This window comes from Ochotona curzoniae, unplaced genomic scaffold (genome assembly GCF_017591425.1).
Source record: "Ochotona curzoniae isolate NIBS_2020 unplaced genomic scaffold, NIBS_Ocur_1.0 contig_2404, whole genome shotgun sequence".
NCBI classification, from domain to species: Eukaryota; Metazoa; Chordata; class Mammalia; order Lagomorpha; family Ochotonidae; genus Ochotona; species Ochotona curzoniae.
Genome location: NW_024465451.1, coordinates 10,000,001 through 10,009,308, shown reverse-complemented (window position 1 = coordinate 10,009,308; position 9,308 = coordinate 10,000,001). Strand labels below are relative to the sequence as shown.

General features: G+C 43.7%; 1 protein-coding gene across 1 annotated transcript in view; it reads right to left on the bottom strand.

Moving 5' to 3' along the window:
- Positions 1–7,922: 7,922 nt before the first annotated feature.
- The window catches only part of SMAP2 (small ArfGAP2), a 54,943-nt gene continuing 53,557 nt past the window's right edge, over positions 7,923–9,308 (bottom strand). Inside the window, exon 10 of the mRNA XM_040974296.1 lies at positions 7,923–9,308. This exon is cut by the window's right edge and continues 911 nt beyond it. The gene's annotated coding sequence lies outside the window, so the exon portion shown is untranslated.

Sequence of the window (9,308 nt, the reverse complement as noted above, 5' to 3'; positions counted from 1 at the left end):
CATACCTTGAAAAAATTTAACAGTGAATTAGATGTTACCTTTATACCAGTTCATATTTGGGGTAAATGTTACTCTTTTAAAGCAGTGCCTCAAATAATACCTTAAGAGTTATGTTCATAAAGTTCAAATATTCAACATAAAAATTTAATAGAGTTAAAAAATATGTTAATTTTGTACAAATATTGTTTATGAAGTACAAGAGGTTAAGTATTTTTCTGTGGGCCCAGTTTAGTTTCATCTCCTATACCCACAAGGATAAATAGTGCTATTTGTCTTATCTCATCCTTAGATATTAAATAAGTAAGCTGTTTAGAGCTATAAGAAATAATTATTTTATTTACATCTTTATCAAAAGGCTTCTTATGCCTATGATATCTCTTGATAATTAAGGTGGAGACCAAAGCACAATACAGAGTAATAGGAGTAATAGCTTTTTTATTCATGGAAGGAGGATGTAGCCACTCTCTAGGCCCTTGGTGCCATAAGCATCCAATTGAGGCATGAACAGCAGGTAGTATAATCAATTGCCAAGGAAGATACCAACTTTTAATTAGCATTTCCTCTATCAGTATCAGGTTTTAAGTTTGTTACTCTTCTATAGGCACAGCTTGGATTGGATATTGGTGCTGTGTAAACCTCTGATTGTTCAGAGCCCAGAACCTGCCCCGCTTGGAGTTTCCTGACCACAGGTGCTGGCCATCACAATCAATTTTAAATTTATATTTACATTTACATGCTTTTGCCCAGTGTAAACTTCTATGACATTTAGGACACATATTAAGGCAGTGATCCTTAGCGGTATTACTGCCATATTTTTTAGCTAAAAGAGGTGCTTGGCATTGCTTCTGAAGGTATTTGAGTTTATCACAATTAAAACATTTAGCATTCATTTGCTTTTGGACAGCAAGGGTTTTAAGTCCTGCTAGGTGGGCAGGATGTTTCAAAGTCCTTATGTTGTGGCAGGCCTTTAGATAACCCATAGCTTGTTTACCAAAATTTTGGGTATTTTCTTTCCTACAGTCTTTCCACATATGTCCCAGTTTGCCACAATTATAACATTTATGTCTATTTTGCTTTAACTTAGTGCTTAAAGTAGCAGCCATCAATTTAGTTTTGTACACTTTAGCGCCGATATTCATACATGTCTTCATAGTTTTGTGGACCTGGGACTGTGCCTGCCTCCCATTTCCCTGAATCTGACCCTGTACAGGCTGATTACTCAATTTAGATCGACTTCGAGGCAATAGAACTGTTCCATTCTTGTGGAATTTAGACCTACAAGCTTTTTGCCAATGAAATCCCTTCTCACACCGTGGACAGACAGTGCGAGGAATATTTAAATCAGGTTTAGGAGTGTCCACATAAGTTTTTTCCTGTTTGAAATTTTGGGATGAGTTTCTGGCAGGACAGCTGTGGCTGAAATGCCCTACTCCACCACAAGAATAGCAATCCTGTCTTTTTTTATTTTTTTGATTGCCTCTAATGTTCTTTAAAATCTGAGTAGCAGTTTGACCTTGAAGAGCTGCAGCAATAGTTAACCCTTGCATATAAGATGGAGTTACTTCAGTACAAGCTCTAACATAGTCTGACAAATCTCCTGTCCTTCTCACTGGCTGAATTAAGGTCTGGCAAGTTGGAGTAGCATTCTCAAAAGCTAGCTGTTTAACTATGAGATCTGTAGCTGTATTGTTAATTACTGTCCGACTCACTGCCTCTGTGAGTCGAGCTACAAAATCTTCAAAAGGCTCCTCAGGCTTCTGCTTAACATTTACAAAACCCGAGGACTTCTGATCTGCAGATGGCAGGCGTTTCCATGCTCCTAGTGCCAGGGAGGAGATAAGCTGTAATGTCTCCTTAGGCAGAGTAAGTTGTTCTGAAACACCAAGATGAGTACCCTGTCCTAAAAGCATGTCTAAGGTAAGCGACTTGCCACGCCTCACAGATCCATGAGACTTTACTTCTGCTTTAGCTAGTTCCTCATATTCCATCTTCCACAGAAGGAAGTTTCCTCCTGTGAGGCAAGCCTTAGCAACCTGAAACCAATCATATGGAGTCATCCACTTAGCTGCTAGTCCCTCCACCAATGTCATAGTGTATGGGGAGTTTGGCCCGTAGTCAGAGACAGCATGCTTTAGTTCCTTAATAAGCTTATAAGACAACGGCTCCCATTCAGGTTCATCCCATTCATAAACAACAGGAAAACAGAAAAAATCACCTTCCTTATGTGCCTGCTGCATTGCTCCTCTAAAGCCAATCTTTGCTGGATCTGGTCTAGCTGGAAAGGGCTCACAAAGCTTAGCCGAATATCTTGGAGGCTTATCATCAACAGCAAGCGACCATCTATCACATAACTCAACTGTCCGCTCTTCTTCACAATCCTTAACTTCTGATCTAAGTGTTTCTGGTTTTGAAAGATCTTCACCTGCTAAGCCTTCCTGCTCATTGCTAGAATAGTTTACCTTATCTTCAGGACAGGTACTTTCCATAGAGCCATAAGTAGAGCCTGAGCCTCCCTTTTTACGATTAATCAAGGGAGTGTGTTCCCGAGGTGGAGCAGTCAGGGAAGATGGAGCATAAGCATCTGTCCCCGTATCCAGTGTTTGTCTCAATACTGTCCAAATAGCATAGGCTGAGGAAGGCATGTCAGCCCCCCCGTGGCTCTGATACCACCTCTTTATATCATTCCCTACCTGATCCCATGTCTGTAAATCTAAAGTTCCTTCCTCTGGGAACCAAGGACTAATTGTCCGTATAAACTGCAAAAATTCTGAAAGCTCTTTTTTACTAACCTTAATGCCTCTCTTTTGTAAAGTATGCTTAATAATATCAGCGTACAAGCTTCTGTCACTTGATGCACTCTGTCCCATTTTTACTCTATAGAAACAGAGGGTACAAAACTTCTCAAGAAATGTTCTGACTATTCACCCCTCCTAACCTGACCTTCTGTCAGGGGGCCTGCAGCACCCTGGGTGAAGTCCTATCCACGCCGCAGAGAACAAGAGAAAAGACTTACCTTCCTCGAGCCCTCACGTTGGGCGCCACTTGCCGGAGTCCAGCTCCAGCCGAGTTCGGAGCTCGGGAAGGGTGCGTGGAGTCGGCGATAAAGAAAGACACAGACACAGGCATTTGGTGCATTCTCACAACAACTCAGAAAGAAACTGTCCTTTTTATTTATTCAAAACCCTTCTCAAGCTTCTGCACAAGCAACTATTCTATTTTTTTCTTTTCAAAATTAAGGGGGCATGTACAGACATTTGGTCATTCCGTCTGCACTTCAAGGCTAAGCAGGTGCTCCTAAAGATAATTTTGCAAAATACTGTATTCATATTCTTCAAAGCAAGCTATTGTTTATTCTTCAACAGTAGCCATGGAGCAACAGCCAGGACTCCAAGGCCAAGGCACATGTGATTATCTACTAATCAGTAGTACTTTCCCACCACATTTTTACTTCTACAATTTACCCATCATTTAATGGGAAAATAGGTTATAAAGGAAAAAACCTAAAATCTAAAACAGAACTTAAAATGTTAAATCCCCCTACAACTACAGACCCCTACAACCCCATAAACAATAAAGCAATAATCAAAAGCATTTTTCTTTAATAAAAGCATCCTTAATTCCTCTAGCTAAAAATTATAAAAGCAGCTAAAACAATTACATTTTCTATGTTCCAAAAAAATTGCAAAGACAGGCTAGTCTTTGAGATAACAATAACTGTATCTATTGCCATAGCGGTTTCAGCTCTCACTCCCATCACTTGTATTAATATTTAGGATATTTTCAAGCCCCTTCCCAGAAGGTGCGCTATATGTCTGGGCCAGATTCTGAGGCAATAATTAGCACACAATAAGGTGTCCAAAAATGGCACGGGCTTAATTGTGCTCCTGTGTGTAAATTGTCAAAGGCCCACTCACCAAGACATTATCAGTGACATTGACTCTCAAGCTCACATCGGTTGCAAAAACCTGCAAAAACTGTCTCACAGAGGTGAACAACAATGCCTCAAAAGAATACAGAATTCTTAGTGGGGTGCTTGAGTGTCCATGCAGCCAGGGGGTGAAACAGCGTCAGGGTGGTCAGAGAGAAATACGCCGGGCCCTGCCAAACAGCTGGAAGCTCCCCCGAGCCCTGCAAACAGGGGAGCTGTTCTCTTCACACCTTCGTGCCATCCACACCTACCGCACGGACCCCAGCACAGTACCATGGCATAATAGGCTAAGCTTCTGTCTGCAATGCTGCCATCTCATGTGTGGGCACCAGGTCTAGTACCAAGGGCACCACTTCCAATCCAGTTTTCTGCTTATGGCCTGAGAAAGCAGCAGAGGATAGCTTGAGGCCTTGAGCCCCTGTACACGCATAGGAGATGGGCCCAGCTCCAAATAATCTTAAGATTTATTTTTATTGGAAATGTAGAATAAGAGAAGGAGAGACAGAGAAAAAGATCTTCAATTTGCTGTTTCACCCCCCAAATGGCTACAATGGCAGGAGCACAGCTGATTGAAGCCAGGAGCCAGGAACCTCTTCTGGGGGTCTCTCACACAGGCACAGAGTCCCAACGCTTTGGGCCATCCTCTGTTGCTTTTCCAGGTCATAAGCAGGGAACTAGATGGTAAATGGAGCAGCTGGGACACAAACTAGAGCCCATATGGGATGCCAGTGCTTGCAGGCAGAGGATTAGCCAGTTGAGCCATCATCCTTACCCTCCCACATAGAAGTAGAAAAAACAAAATCTAAAAATGAGTAAACCTTAAAACCTTGCCATTTATCTTTTTCTTTTTTTAATTTACTTTATTTTTACACTGGAAAGTCGGATGTACAGAGAGGAGGAGAGACAGAGAGGAAGATCTTTCGTCTGATAATTTGCTCCCCAAGTGAGTGCAACGGCCGGTGCTATGCTGATCCGAAGCCAGGATCCAGGAACTTCTTCCAGGCCTCCCACATGGGTGCAGGGTCCCAAGGCTCTGGGCCGTCCTCAACTGCTTTCCCAGGCCACAGGCAGGGAGCTGGATGGGAAGTGGAGCTGCCAGGATTAAAACCGGCCTCCATATGGGATCCTGGCACGTTCAAGGCGAGGACTTTAGCTGCTAGGCCATGCTGCCGGGCCCGCCGTTTATCTTTAATAGAGCCCTTTTCACTAATTTTTCAACTACTTTACTTCTCTTTTCAACCCTCCGTAATCTGGCTTCTGGCCCTACCTTTCCACTGAAACTGCTGCAGAATTTCCCCATGCTGAGTCCAACAGTCCTTTTTTTTTTTTTTTTTTAATAAATTTTATTAACATTGTATTATGTGAAACAGTTTTATAAGCATTGGGGAGTCCCCCCGCCCCTCCCACACCCCTCCTCCCATAGTGGATTGCTCCATCTTGTTGCATAACCACAGTTCAAGTTCCGTTGAAATTCCTGCATTGTGGGCATGTACCCAGCATAAAGTCCAGCGTCCTATTGTCCAGATAAGTTCAGTGGCCTCTTGGGGAGACCTTCTCTGGTCTGAGGGTAGAGCCAACAGAGTAAAGTTCCGGTAAGTTAAAACCCCCAACAAAACATCAGCGTCGATATACAATGTTATGGGTTAATTGGTATAGTGTTAAGTGAACAATACGTTAAAAAAAAAAAAAAAAAAAAAGTTCAATTCTTCCACACCTCTGGGTTTAGACAGTATCAGTGACAGGTTCCGAAAAGTAACATTCAACCCAGCATAAGTTACAGGTTAAATCCAGGCGAACATTAGATGTCTGACATAGTGTTGAGTAGACAATTTGTAAAAATTACATGTAAGTTCTTGATTACCTTCTACCACTATTTCAATGTCACCTCCTCAATTGAGGTGTGTAACAATTTTGGGGGGTGTTGCAGAGAAATCTCTCATACCTTGCTAGTGGGTACTTGTTTTTTATGTTCCATCTAATAGTATATGAGTAAGTCCTTTTATGAGTACTTACCTCACTGGATTTGCTTGATGATTTTACATTTGGGATCATCCCTCCTTCCTGGTATTCTATTCCCTAGGTGTTCCTCATGTTGTAATTTCATGAGTTTTTTAAATTTGAGAAACACACACACCACATACACACACTGTCCCCAGCACACACACACACACACACACACACACACACACACACACACACACACACACACAGGTCTGGGCCTGACCAAAGCTGGGAGCTAGGAATACAATCCAAGTCTCTGACATGTGTAACGGGGACCCAACCACTATCTGCTGCTGCTTCCAGAATCTCAAGGTTCTGTCTCCATTCCACTGACTTTTTAAAAAAATTTAGTTTTAATTTTAGATGATGTTAACATAGTTGATCAACGTGGGATGGATCAAGGGTTAGGGAAAAGCGGGTATGGATCCCACTGCTTTTATTTTTACAAATCTACTCAATGTGAATCAATCCACTTCTATGGTATTAACTCCATGGGGCTAACTCCCAAATTAATTTTTCTAGCACCTACCTTTTCTTTGCACTTCAGACTATTATATTCACATTTAAAAATATGTATGTGTACACATATATATATATGTGTGTGTGTATATTTGGGAGACAGAGTGATAGGTATCTTCCATTTGCTGACTCACTGCCCAAACAGCTGCAATGGCCCAGGCTGAGTTAGTCTAAAGCTGAGAGCCTAGAACTCCATCTAGGTCTCCTACATGGATGGTGGGAGCCCAAGCCCTTGGACCTTCTGATGCCCTCCCAGGTGCAGCAGCAGGTAGAACCAAAGCATCTGGGAGTGGAGCTGGTGCTCTGACAAGGGATGCTGGCTCTGAACTGCCAACTGGTTCAACATGCCTAAAGCCAAGCTGTCAATTATCCACTTCTCTCCCAAGAAGAAAAGTCCTCTTGTAGATTCTTCCAAGTACTTGAGAAACATGTGAAATATGACTTTTTCCTCTCTCCATTTACTTTTCACTTGCTGCTGAGAGCTTTCAACCTTGCATCCTAAAGTGTTCTTCTAGCTGCTATTCCTAAGCAATATTCTGCAATTATTAGATATTCCAGAAAAGTGACGTCCCTCGTGTTGGTGGATGCTAGGATACGATGGAAACCTTCATGCTGTAGGACCTCTTGGAGCTATTTCTATATAGATCTTGTGCTGTAGACATACAAGAGGTGAGAGAGTATGCAGTCCCTAATTAGTTTAGCATTTCTGGGCAACATCTTTCAGCATCTCACTTGCTGCCTAGTCGGCTCATGGATTCCTGGTTGAGACCACTCCACTCCTCACCACCATGGTTCTCCTTCATCTTCAGTTACAGGCCATTTCTCTAGTCTCTAGCTCCTGTCTTGTTTCCTCCGACATGGCAATTCGAGGGTGAAATGCCATGAGTTCGATCCTGTTGCCATTGCACCCTTCATGCTTCATACTGAAGTCTTCTTAGGGTGTAGAATGCCTGCCACCCTGACAATGTGGTCCCACTCCAGCTCTGTCTCACCTGTCACCCTGACCCACATCTCACTTCAGAAACACCAGAGTGCATGTGTCCCCAGGTCCTGTGCTCTCACAGCTCTCTTTGCACCCATGGCATTATCTATCGGAAGGAACTCTCCTTATCCCTTCCTTTACCTCTCAGCTCAGATGCCACTGTTCTGGCCTGGGTGTCCCCACCACCCACTGTGGAAGACATGACAAATGTGCTGCTCTGTAAGACTGTAAGGTTCTTCAGAGCAGGAGTTATATATGAGACTCCTTGAATCTTCTCAAACTGTAAAAGCTGACAGGTTCCAAGGCTTTCTCCTTGGGTGGATCTGCCTGGTCCCGCTCTGATGACTTGCCAACACTTGCACCACCGACGCTCAAATGTATCCGGCTCCTTTTCCAGATCTCTACCTCACTGGCTCTTCCTGACAACTCCATCCAAATGGTCGTGGAGTCATTCTCACCTTTTGTCTTCTCACTCTCTGAAATTTAAGTCCATTTATTCACATTTATTGTCCAGTGCTCCTATCATACCAGCCATGAGCTTGGTGGAGTGTTTCATTGCTCAATCAACAGAATCAGAAGCAATTCTGGGTACACCATAAACACTTACTGAATATCTGTGAGATAAATTCACGGCTCACGTAGGTCTGGCATGTAACACCTGCTACCAGTGGAGCGCTCAGTAACTGTAGACTGGAATTAATCATTCTAAGTGTTCCTGTTAGCCTCATTTCACGCTGAGACCCAGAGGTTCAGTTACTTGCCTGAGTCCCAAGATGGGATGTGAATACCAGCAGCCTCTTACACAGCTCATTTTCTTAGCCACTGTACTATTAGTCTCTTGATCCCATATGTTAAGCACTCAAAGGAAAGAGAAGGGGAGGAGATGCCCCCCGAGTCCCTTCTGATGAGAACAGGAGAAAATGGACCAGATTATTCACCTCTTGTTCTTCACATGACCCCCAGGTGGGGTATTCAGTCTGACAGAAGGCCCAGCTCCTACCCCTCCTGACAAATTAGCATTTCACAGAGGGCTGCACTACCCAACTTACCAGCAGACCTCCTGCTCTCCTGGCAGAGAGGAATATGTACAAATGTCACAGTACAGGGACAGAGCCTGAGGCTGGAAGCCTTGGAGCCCACTGCTGGCTCTGCCAAGGGCCCTCCAGGAGCCAACTGCTTCCTCTCTCTGGGTCTCCACTTCTCCATCTCTGTGTATGTGTGTTGGGGACAGTGTGTTTTGTGTCTCTCACAAGTATAGATCTCCACAGGCCCCTCAGCACCCAACCCTAAGGCACCCCTGGAGAAAGAGCCCCTTTTTGATGACTCATAAAATGTGAGAAGTGAAGCAACTGACCATCCAACGTGAGCTGCTCTCCTCCAAGAAGGATGCACAGCACCAGCCACACAAGCAGTCCTTCCCTGCAATATTTATTAAGGAATTTACACATACACAGGAGAAAGGCATCCGGGAATGTGGTTCCCACACATGAAACCTCTGAAGCAAAGTTTCTTGTTTGAATTTTCAAGTGGACGACGACTGAGAAAAAAGCTGCCCGGGCTCTAGGCCTCACACACCTGAGCAGATGCGGAGACAGAGCAGCCTGGGTACACAGGCATGGAAGAGTGCTGGGCAGATGGGGGAGGAGCGAGAGGACAGAGGGGCCTAACAGTGAGATGGCGGTTATTTATTTTTTTTCAAAGTGTAAGAAAAACTGGCAACAGCTTTAGACTATTGATAAATTAACTCCTCTCTGTTGTTAATCTAAAACCAATAAAACAAAAACCAGAATACCCAGAGCAGGTGGGGAGTGGCAGGAGGCAGGATCCACACGTACGTACACTTGCGCACACACACTCACGCACACGTAGTGCACATGT